We start from the raw sequence: 12,258 nt of genomic DNA on the forward strand, positions 1-12,258 counted from the left end.
ACTTAATTATACCTGTACGAAAGTTTGGATATCGATGTTTTAATTCAAATCATTTCCAAATGATAGAAAATCTAGTACATTTTTGCAATTTCACTTCACGATGCAGATCAACATTATTCAGAAAGTTATTTTCTGCAAAGTCGCTGAAGCAGATTTTCGTTTCAGTGCCCAACTATTCGATATTATCGTTTGTTGATTATAATCGATACAGAGATGCAGTGTTGTAAGATTCAATATTCGCAAATGTGACAAGATGATGGAAAAAAATGTTTACGTTAGATTTTAGGAAACAGTCTTCTCAATAATAAATCGACAGAATCTATCTATTTTTTCACCATTTTCAAGCAATTTAATATAAACCATTGACAACTAAGCTTTGGTTTTAAATTCCAGTATTCATTATTTTATTTATTTTGCAAAAAGCATTGATATATTTCACGCACCGAACAAAATGAACGATTAATCGATCTTCAGCGATTGCAGTGTTAAAAATAAATATCTCTTTAGTTGTCTTTAGTGAGAAATAGAAAAACAGGTAAATAGTGTTTTGCTAATTGTTATTCTGAAATTGGCTGACATGTCGCCTGGTTAAATGAAAACGGAGTGTAATTATTATTTACTAGTATCATCCTACGCGATGAACACAATAACTTTCACGGACATATGAAACGTACAAACAATACGGTATAAATTGCAATTTGCAATTACAATTTGCAAATGATACACGTCTCTCTGGGTGGGCCAGGATGACATTCGGTTACAACGTGGACACCTTACATATATACAAATTCGGAGTGATGTCAGTGTTCGGGAAGTGCGCGGTGACGTCAGATGATTGATCAAAATAATTGCCTATCGATATGCGGTTTAGTGTTTCCGCGGTAAATAAAACGGGTCAACGAAAAAATTTTTTTTTCGAGTTCATATTTTTTAAAAATAAATTTCGATTCTGTACATGAAATCTTACAAAAAAATCTTCATTTATTACTTACAAAGTTTGCTTTTGTCTTTTTTACGTTAATAAGTAATCACCGATGAACGTGAATTTTGAGTCTGAGTTCTAGATGTTAAATTTTTATTTTCAAAGTTTTCTTTTGCAGAAACTAGAACGAAATTGCGGATTTCAAGAAAAATCACCTATTTTCTCAAATATTTATTCTAAATAACAATTAAACCAACTTCAGTATCGCATCTAAATCACTTTTATTGAAAAATTTAAATGCGATACTGAAGTTTGTTTAATCGTTATTTACAATAAATGTTTGAAAAAATAGGTAATTTTCCTTAAGATCCGAAATATCCTTCTGGTTTCTTCTAAAGCATACTTTAGCTAATAAAACGATTTTTTCTTTATTTATTAGTTACGTAGAAAAAATGAAAATTTGACATCTAGAACCCAGAGTCAAAATTCGTGTTAACCGGTGTAACGAAACGAGTCCCGACTTCGCTCTCCGTAATTCCTGCAAATCCATTAGTGTTCGGCATCTCTCCTCGAATATCTGCAACTCATGCTAGCGGAAAATCATCAAAGTGCGAGAATTATCTCAAGTAATTACATCATGCAGCATTACGTCAAATAGTTGTGGCGTTAGAGCAACTCAGGCCACTCGTAACTGGTTGAAAAAAAATACCTTATCGCATATATGGCAAAGATTTTCCAACTACCTTAATTTCAACTTCAAATAAAATCAGCAGTGGATACTGTTACATTACTATTATTGTTCTTGTTCTTGTTCTTGTTGTTGTTGTTGTTGTCATTAAATAAATGAGATGAAATTTTTGTGCCGTTTTATTCAAAGAGGATAAAATGCTATTTATTCTCCATTCAATTTTCGAATAAATGTTATCTAATATACGTATGTTCGTTTTCCTTTTTTCCTCTTTGTCTTCTCGTCTTTGCAACGAGCGAAGCAGCATTAGCTGCTGCTGGTATAATTGATGGGCGTTTCGTGTTTCAAGTATTTTACCGTAACTTTAGCTTTAGCCCAATTTTCCCCGAATAAATAAAGGGGTATACCCGACACTCGAAAGTTTTTCGTTTTTACAGATTTTCAGTGCCGTCGTCGAGAAGCAGTCTATACGCCGTGATACCCGCATCACTAAGATCATTAACAATGAAACGTCACATTTTTCAATGGAATACCAAAGCGTAATCGCAGGGTCAAAAAAATGGTAAAACAAAAAACGATTCCACTGCTAAACAATGACGAAAATTGTTTCTTAACGATAGTGAAAGTTTTTCCGGTCATTTTCCGAACTATAAAAAAATATTCCTTGGATCACAAACTGAAAAATTGATGTATCAATTTTTAAAACCGACTTCTTGATCACTTTGACGCAGTTTCAGTCATATCTTCGCACGCTTAATGCAGGGTGGCCAAAAATTTTTGGGGAAAAAAATTCCATTACATTTCCAGATTTCCCTGGACCTAAAACCTAGTTTTCCCAAACATTTTCCCAGTTCTAACGAGTTACTAAAACCTAAATAGTTTAGGTTATTAACTCTATATTCGGTTCAAATTCAATTCGAATTGAAAAAAAATATAATGTACAAAACAGTCGGTTAAGTCAATTGTTTTTTTTTCGACGTAAAAAAGTAAATTTGAAACATCAAAAAATCATTTCTAATTCCCAAGGTAGAAAACTGATATTTTCAATTTCTTCCACGACCCAAATAACAATCCCCTGACAATCCCCCGTTCGATCACTTTTAAATTTCCTAACTGAGAGAAATTTTTAGTTCCGGTTGCCGCTCGGTCCTTAACAATTTTCATTTTTTACCACAATAGAAAAATATAGTTCTAGGTAGAAAATGAAAATTAATTTTTACCGGAAAGTCTAGTATCCGTAATTCCAACAATATTCAAACAGTTTGTTTTTTAACGATACCTGTTTTACCGAATTTTTCTAGTTACTGTAACAAAATAAAATTTTCCTCATCGCTGAAGTTCCCAGGTTTTTAAGTTCTTCCAAGCCCTGTGGCCAGCATGTGGAGTGCAGTTTTTCAATTACCATACGTGGAGAGCGGATCAGGGTTTGACTCGCGTGTTCAACAACCCATAAATCCCGTCTAAAACCGCGGCAACGTTACGGCAACCTGTTTACGTGTAATACGTAGACGTACGTATTTATATTTCCTCTTTATTTGCCAATGAAACAAGCGCGCTGTCTCGCAGGCAGTGAGTTAAAAATCAACGCGACGAGTTTGGATCGACGACACAAGGCCCGACGGCATGTTATGCAGCCTTGGCGTCTTTCCTGCCTGCCCAGTTCGATAAGTTATAATTTTATGCAAAAGGTTATCTTATTGTCGCGTCGTATATCATTTATGGATTGTCTATAATACTCGTATATATTTAGAAATTGTCACACGCTGCTTGCGACTGCAATTATATACAGGGCATTCCGTACCAACTCACCGAGCCCGTGATCCCGACCAACTTCAATTCTTCTGATTCTTATATAATAATATGATCGACCTTCCTCCGAAAGCACGGAAACTTTTTTAAAACTGTTGTCTTTTTTTCAAATTTAATTCGTTATTCAAGCTATTTCAAAAACATCATTTTTTCCAAAAAAAAATTCACACATTCCATGATATGAAGCGATGATTATAAGTCCAGAACGAGAGTGTGATTCCGGTATTTTCTATTTCCGCATTGGGATTCAAACATTTTATTTCAACCGTTTCAACGCAATTAAGTTATACCATTTTTTGTTTCGACGATTTTTCTCGGAATTTGCGAAAGATGAAGAGTTATAGACGGCAAGTATAAATAGTTGTAGTATACATGTTCGATAAAATATATAAAAAATCATATGAAAAATTACAAAAGCACAAATCATCAGACGTACAACGTGAAAAATGATGTATAAAAGTGAACTTTATAGTCTTTGCACTATTATTTATTCCAGTATATCCGACGATTCGCGCTTTCGTGATTTATTTTGTGATTTTTTACGTATTCGATCGAATTCGTAACACACGTCGTGTAATAAATTACACGTGAATTTCAGTCACAACGTCTTGTCGTATAACACACGATCATTTTGAGTGGAGGGAACATGACTTACAGGCTTCAGGTGTGTAAGAACGTCGTTGGTGCGAAGTTGGGTCCCTCTGAAAGCAACATTCCCAAACGCTTATGTCACGGACGTATATAGAGATGCATGGAAACTTTTCGGTTCACCCTATGTATCCGAAAACCACCGGCTATCTGTTTACATCCTCGTTAAACGACGCGTAGATCTACGTCATAAATTCCAGATACATCGCCGTATGTAGCCGTAATGTATTATCACATGCCGATCGTTATGCGCGTCCTTATGCGTCATTTTAAAAACTTGTTATTCCGACCTGTAACGATTCGATTATACTGATAAAACTAGGCGAAAACTAGGTTTCATCGCGACAAAAATATGCGATTTCTGCATCGTTCATCTCGTATCACGCGACGAGATTTCGACAATAGAGTGTTTGAACATGAAAATGCAAATGTTGTATTTCTTAAATTTCAAAAACGAAGAAAAAAGAAACTGCATAAGTAAGTATTTAGCGTGATTATAGTTGACAATAATACACAGTCTAGTCACTGTAACGCTAACTTTGTTTGATTAGTCTGCTAAATTTTTTTCAGTCGAACGAGGCCTGAACATCAATCTACACTAGCATCAAATTATCGCAATAGTTGTAAGAAAAAACGGTTGTAATAAAAGAGAATAGTAACACATAACGACTGGATTTGTTGGCTACACTGAGAGAAATTTTCAGTTCCGCTTACCGCTCAGTTCTCAACGATTTTTATTTTTTACCACAATCGAAAAATATAGTTCTAGGTAGAAAATGAAAATTAGTTTTCTAGCTATTACCGGAAAGTCTAGTATCTCTTACTATTCTTTCTCATTACGATCAACGTTACTGTATTTTCTCGTAACTGTTGCGAAAATTTACTGCTTGTGCAACAATAAATTGACGTTAAAGACTTGTTTAACTAAAGTAGTACAGTGAACCGAACAAACTGATTTTGCGTTGCAATTACCAAAAAAGAATGGACAAAATCGCAAAATGGTTAGGCGTACCTCGTTTTTCGTGATTCCAACGATATTTAAACAGTTTTTTAATGATACCCGTTTTACTGAATTTTTCTAATTAGTGTAGAAAAACAAGTTTTCATTTTGTGCCTATGAAACTATCCAATTACCCGCTACGTTAAAAGATGAAAACAATTAGGTACTGACTGTACAGTGATCGGGTCCAGAATTGTTTTGTTCCAATGGCGGTATAAATATATAACGTAAATATTTATTCTTCTTACTCCACTTTTATAGTTGAGCAAACAGTAGGTACCGATATTTATATATGAATGTTTCATCGAGTAGACGAAGATTGATTGATTGAGATAAAAGTTAAGAGAGGGGGAGAAAATACGAAACCGAATATTCCGCGGTCCCCGCGTAGTCGTGTACGTAATATATATATATATGTATATATACATGTAATACATACCAATATGTATTACAGCCGTATACACGTATTTCGTTCGTTTATTTCCCATTTTGCAAGGGAGATTAATGCAGTGTCTGATATTCGTGCAATGATGCAGGAAAAATTCATAAACGACCAAGCCTCCATCCATCGATCCCTTCAATTACTCTCGACACGTTACACACGCATAGAGAAAATAACGAACAATCGCAAAATTTTCGCGCCGTTGTAACAATCAATTAATCACGGACGATTGATCCGAGTTTACGTATCCGATCGATGCTGCGATTAATAACTCGTTCGAAGAGGTAGATCATATCCAGCTCGGACCTCTTGACATTTGCGGTTGTAAGGTAACTCAGATCCGTAACTTAAGTAGAGAAAAACTCCGTCTAATTAGACGATAATTTAATTGCAAGTCAGCGATGCGCGTCCCGGATTTGGAAATTACATTAAAAAGCCAAGGTTCGAATTTAGCCGAGGTGTTCACAGGAGGAATCGAACCTTGCACACGTATTACGGACACCGACGCTAACGTCTACCAGCACAACTTACGCTGGCCAATGTCCACCGTTGGAATGCAACCCCGGTTGGTTGCTTTCTATATTTAGAATCCAGAGTTTTTCATTAAATATGCGAACAACTTGTCGATTGCGTTCCTCGAGTAACGATAGATAACCAGTTTCAAGGGTGGGCGTAATTATTCATCATCTCGGCCGTGTAACTTTAGATAACCAGATACCCGCAAGGGCCCTCAAGCATCTTGATCATCTGCTCCCGCGCTCGTTAAAAAAATTTTCAAGAATAATCCTTCGCTTTCTACCGCTTTCTCCAAATCCACTCCGATTAGCCAATATTTTTATTTATTTATTTATTTATTTATTTTTTTTGTTCTTCACAGCTGCACGAAACTCAACGAAGTCTGTCTATTTCTAAAAGCGTGAACGCATTGACGAAATCGACGTTATAACGTTGATTTGCGCAACACTGAGAATTCGTTTGCCAAGTTTCGTTTTCCGGACAAGATATTGATGATAATTTCAAATTACATCACAGCGTGCCTGATTAAATTCTTAACGTCTGTAGTTTCGATGCGAAATAAAATACAAACAAAAAAAAAAAGGAATAAAAACTGATCAACAATTTTTGGTTATTGAAAATTTAGTCTACCGGTATCGACTTAAGCTCGCTAATAATTAGTGTAATTAACTAAGGCTATTTGAAACTATAATACAGCTATTTTTTTTCAATCGCAAAGTACAACAGCCTATAAAGATGGATCGATAAGGAAAGAGAGAGAGAGAGAGAAAAAAGAGAAGAAGAAGAAATTATACAAAATGCAGCCCGGTAATGTCTTCGAATAATTTACCACTCAAGTAAGCCACATAGAAATGTTTAGTGAAAGGCGTCAAACCATGGTGGAGTGACGGAGATTTCCATACACCTAAATTATACAATCGCATTCGCGTCGAGTAGCTTACAGCATATTAAGGTACACACACTCGTACGTCAACTTGGTTAACGTGAAATAAATTGACCTCTGTTAAACCTAGTGAGAAAACCCCGCGACCTTGATGAAACCTTTACGCATAGTTAATCCGAGAATGCGACAAGTATACATAAATATATATATACATATACGAGTCGGTTGACGTTATGCGGCCGTAGAAAGAGACCAGCGACGGTGCTTTTAAGGTGATTATTGCTGCGATCTTATCGTCGAGAAATGGGTACAAACACACACACACACACATGCGTACACGCTCGCGTCTTGTAATTTTTCCGTGAAACTGCACGCGCATATGTCTGCCCACGTTGTATGTGGCTGTAAAAGATAAAGAACCGAGTTCAGCCGCAGGAGCCACTTCCTGCCTGGAACCCGCAAATTACAGCTGCTACGAAGAACGGAGAAGAATCCCTCTTGTGGGTACTTAACAAGTCATTCGATATCGTTTTTTCCTCCGTTTTTAGCTTCTTTTTTTTTTTTTTTTTTTTTTGCACGCATAAACATCGCCATAATCATCATCGTCAAGCTGCGATTCCAGCGAATCTATGAGGTAGAAGTTGGTAACGTTACTGTAACGATGCATGTTTAGGAAGGATCGTTACTTCGCACCTTTGTGATCGTGTGAAGTTTAGTAAACCGTGATAAAAAAAATATACTCATATTTCGAAAAACCAACTTATTCATAGTAGTTCTTAAATTGCGGAATAAGGATTTTTGCATGATTTTTGACCGGATATTTTTTTTATATACGTCAGCGTTGTTATCTTGAATCTGACTGGTGCTGATCAAAGCTCCGTATAAGGTCACGAGGTCGAAGTTAGCAACGTTACTGTAACGATGAGTGTTTAAGAAAAATCGTTACTTCGCTACTTTGAAGTTGTCTAAAATTTAGTAAACGTTAACAAACAAGACACACTCGTATTTTGTGAAGACAACTCCTTGAAAGTCATTATAAAATTGCACAATAGTGAATTTTTCCCTGATGTTTCGTTACTTTAACGTTGCTAACTTCAGCCTCTTACATGTGCGCATATACATAGATCTATTTAATACGTATATTATACTGCTAAAAAAAACTTTATTTTTATTCAATCCCCCACTTCGTGAAAATATAATTTATAACATAATATTAAACCTTGTAAAGCGAAATCGTCGGGCGATTTTTTTTGAGCGGTGCCGCATCGAGTGTTTGTATTTACGATTTGATTAACAAGTAGAAAATCCAATTCTAACGGCTGGAGGGAGATAATAATTTTTATTCCCAACTCAACCGTAAAGTAAACTTTTTTGACCTGAAAAACGGGACGAAAGTAGCATATTTTTCCCTCGAACGTATTTGCGGTAAATATGAGACCATATTTATTACTTTATTCCCTTGTTACATAATGTACCGTTCTATACGAGAGACGGAACTCTGTATGGGAGCGTTTGACGTATATTGTAGTATATAGTTTGATGTATACAGTATGCATCGAAGAATCTGTTAAACGTTTCACAAATGTACTTTTCACTGGTTTGACGAGATAATCTGAAGAGCATCGCAGAGTGCGTATCTTATCGGTTACCGAACACGATAGCCAACATCTCACCGATAAAAAATTATCGATGGAAATAACACCGTTATTAACTCGAAGGCGATAAAGTTCGTGCCAGCTTTTAATAACTAAGTACTCTAAAAATGTCGCTGCACAGGACAGGCTTGTTATCCGAGGGAGTATCGCTACGCGTCACGATTTTTCTACACCGCTTTATCAGTCGCATCTTGGTGTAAACGTGCGACAAAACTTGTGAACCGAACTGAAGATTTAAATTATATGTACTGGATGTCTGTAATTCAAAGAGTTTGGTCGCTGTCTCTAAGTTTGGATTTTTTCGTAATGTTCACCATCACCGATTACACAGGAAAGATTTATCTTCTACAAAACTAATTTTAAGAATATCGTTTTCGAATAATTGCATTTGAACGACTTTTTTAAGGTCCCTTACAAACCTCTGCCTCACAAATTTACCGTCAATCGTCATCACTGCCAGTGGGCAGGTTAGTGATAAATCGAGACTAACGCTCGTCATTTTCTGACAAGACGATACCGGTATTATCAATAAAGATTTAGGACGTCGCTAAAGATTGTGAGTTACGGAGATTAATGAAGAAGGGATTCGAAAAGAAGCCGCGGATCCGCCAATTCTTCTCTTCCTCTAAACTTCCGTCGATTGCATTGCGGTACACTTGGGTTCAGTGATTCTGAGACGGTTCACTTTTAGGACAATTCGGTCGAGTTGGCAGTGCCGAATCAGTACGCAGCGCCGCCACAGGCTAGCCGCGAAACTCCATTTCCAACCAAAAAATACAAAATTCGAGGGTCATAGGTTACGTTATGCTTACGAAGATTGAGCCTGTCTTACGACCAGTTAGCGGTGGCGCTGCTGGTAGATTCTGCGTTACCAACCTAACCAACTTGGCCAAAAAGTTAGGTGACTCGGAATCACTGATCTTTAGTATGCAAAGAATTTCTGTTTCAATCAATGCAGCCAGTGATTTCAGAGAAAAAAGGAAGTTATCATAATTACCAGGTAACGGAAAAGTTGAGTTTTCGTTAGATCTCGATGTTTCAAGATCTAGATAATCACTTCTGACCATTTTCCGATGGACGTCTGTGTATGTGATCAATTTTTTCGTTCGTAAGATTCCCAAAAATAAAATAAAAATGATATCTTGAGAATGGACGAATGGATTCGAATAAAAATTGGTACTGTCAGGTTTTTTGGGTCGTTGATCACGAATCTGAAGTCAGATTTGAAAAATTTTAATTTGAAGTATTCAATAAGGTGAAAAAAAACAAGTTGAGAACACTCAGATTTTGATGAAAATTGGTACTCGAAGGTTTGTTGGGTGGCTGATCGCGAACCTGAGGTCAGATTTGCGAAATCCGAAATGGCGAATCCAATACGGTATTAAAAAAATCTAAAAATATTTGAGTTATGGTAGAAATTAGTACTTTCAAGGAATTTTAGAACAACTTTCTAGGAGTTTGAATATCAAATTATCATCTTACGTATATTTGATTTAATATGGCTGGCTAAATTTCAGACGATCCTGAAGTTGCGAAGTAACAATTTTTCCGAAACATGCATCGTTAAAGTAACGTTACTAATTTCAACTTCATTGTTTTTTGTTGTTTCCTACTACTCTCCAAGAATATACATTGATTATTAAAAATAAGTATAACGAGACTAGTTCCCCGGTTCGATCCTGGTTTAAAAAATAAAACCACAAGTTCGACGATTTACCTCCACGATATTTAGACATAATTTCAGGCACAATTGTCAGTAATTTTAACGTATTTGAATTTTAACGTGTTCCACTTGTACTGATTTCTTGATGGTGCCACCTTAAGAAGCCGCGCCTCGACTCTCTCGAGACTGGAGATTATAATAAAAACCGAGAAGAAGTTGACAGAGGACCGCTATGGAGCTCAGGGATAGGTGCACGTCTACGCGATCCAGGATCCAGCGCATCCAGCAGCCGTGGCCTCACCTGCGGCTTGGGCTAGGCTGATGGACCACTAGAGAGAGAAGACGCGACGTTGCCTCTCTCTTCTCTCTCTCTCTCTCTCTCTCTCTCTCTGTCTCTCTTTCTCGTGAAGCGAGTCGAGTTAAATGCAGATCGATGAAAGAACGATTGTACAAGTATGAGACGAATATAAATGGACATTTATAAATTTATTTCGAGAAATCAGAAGAAACGCGCGGCGTCGCGTCGTGTCTGTAATGCGAGAGAACGTGAGCCGCAAGTCGTACAACTTATGCTGCACGGGCATCTATAACCTTATACATTATACATATGCACTGTATATGATTTTATATCACACATAGATGCGCGTAGCTTGCTTGCAACACGCTTTTGGTCGTCCCTCTATTAAGCTTGCGGTCGGTACGAGAAATCTGTGACGATTTATCACGGAAAATTCCATGCTAATTTTACAATATAGTTTATTAACCCTGACGATTTAGGGTTAATTTCACATTTTTTTTATTATTCTTTTCTCTTTCGATCGGTATCTCGACTTTGTGGGGCGGTTTTTGTGTTCTCATCCTCGGCGTATTTGTTTCTAACCGTGAAATTTTATGTTCAGAAAATGCCGGTACAGGGAAAAACTTTGTGAGAGGTATAATGACGACGAGCGACCTATGAATGTGAAATTGCATTTCGTTGAATCAGTAAAATCGTTTTTACTTTTTTCGTAAAGATCGTATCAAGTCGTCAAGTATTCTCTATGCGAATATAGTTTTAGCTGTAAAACAAAGTGAATTTTAAAAGAAAAAGGAGAAGTGTCTTTGGACAAAGAAAAAACGCAACAATCACTGATAAAAATCCAATTCGTGTACATTTAAAGGCGTCGAAATAGACAAAACTTATCAATTTTGGGTGAATAAATGTGGTGGTCCACTTTTGCAAAAGGTACAAAATTATCGTTATGTATTCTAAAATTTGAAAGTCTGTTTTCGAAACTTTTGAGGCAAACGTTTTTCAAGCTTAAAATATAGCAACTATTACCTCGGTATAAAAACGACTATCCAATTCAATGCAAAATATGCATGTATTCTATATTACAATCGTTAAACAGCTCAATTTTTGCAGTGATAAATATTTTTCCTTTTTCTTTTATTCACATTCCCAGATACATGTGGGATCCAGATACTCGCAAGAATTTATCGAAACACCGCGATATCAGGTTTTTACCAATCGGTTACACATGTGCAATCAAGTTGCCCAAATTCAGTGGCGTAATACGGATTGCGGTTTGCATTTTCAAAATTTATTTTTTTTTTCCACCCCAGTTTCAGATGATTATTAAAAAATACTCGTGATCGATAGTGCAATGATATTTGAAATCTTTCGTAACTTTCTATCTTGGGCACCGATTTGGATTTGAGTTTCGATGGAAGCGATAATTAGCTTCTCCGTATAATTTCTGCCCACTCTCTGCAGATGAATAATGACGCACGAATGGTGAATGGGTTTTTCCTACCCAGACGCAATATCGACCTACCAAGAAACCTGCCATTAAGATTCTTCATACCTGAACATAATAATTAAAATACAATCAAGTGCCAACGATTTATATTTTCACCTTTTTACAGTATCAAAGTATAAGGCATAGGAGACTAATTTTGTTATTACCGACTTGTCGACTCGTTGATCTGCGCAATATCACGGTAGTTTATTATATCCGTGTCAGTCGTATTGCTGCATGTAACGTATTTC

The 12,258-nt window shown here is 36.4% G+C and overlaps 1 protein-coding gene across 2 annotated transcripts in view; it reads right to left on the bottom strand.

The window, feature by feature from the left end:
- Positions 1 to 12,258, bottom strand: part of LOC124307472 (four and a half LIM domains protein 2) — a 141,493-nt gene that overhangs the window by 112,399 nt on the left and 16,836 nt on the right. The window lies entirely within an intron of this gene.

Source organism: Neodiprion virginianus, chromosome 1 (assembly GCF_021901495.1).
Source record: "Neodiprion virginianus isolate iyNeoVirg1 chromosome 1, iyNeoVirg1.1, whole genome shotgun sequence".
Lineage (NCBI taxonomy): Eukaryota > Metazoa > Arthropoda > Insecta > Hymenoptera > Diprionidae > Neodiprion > Neodiprion virginianus.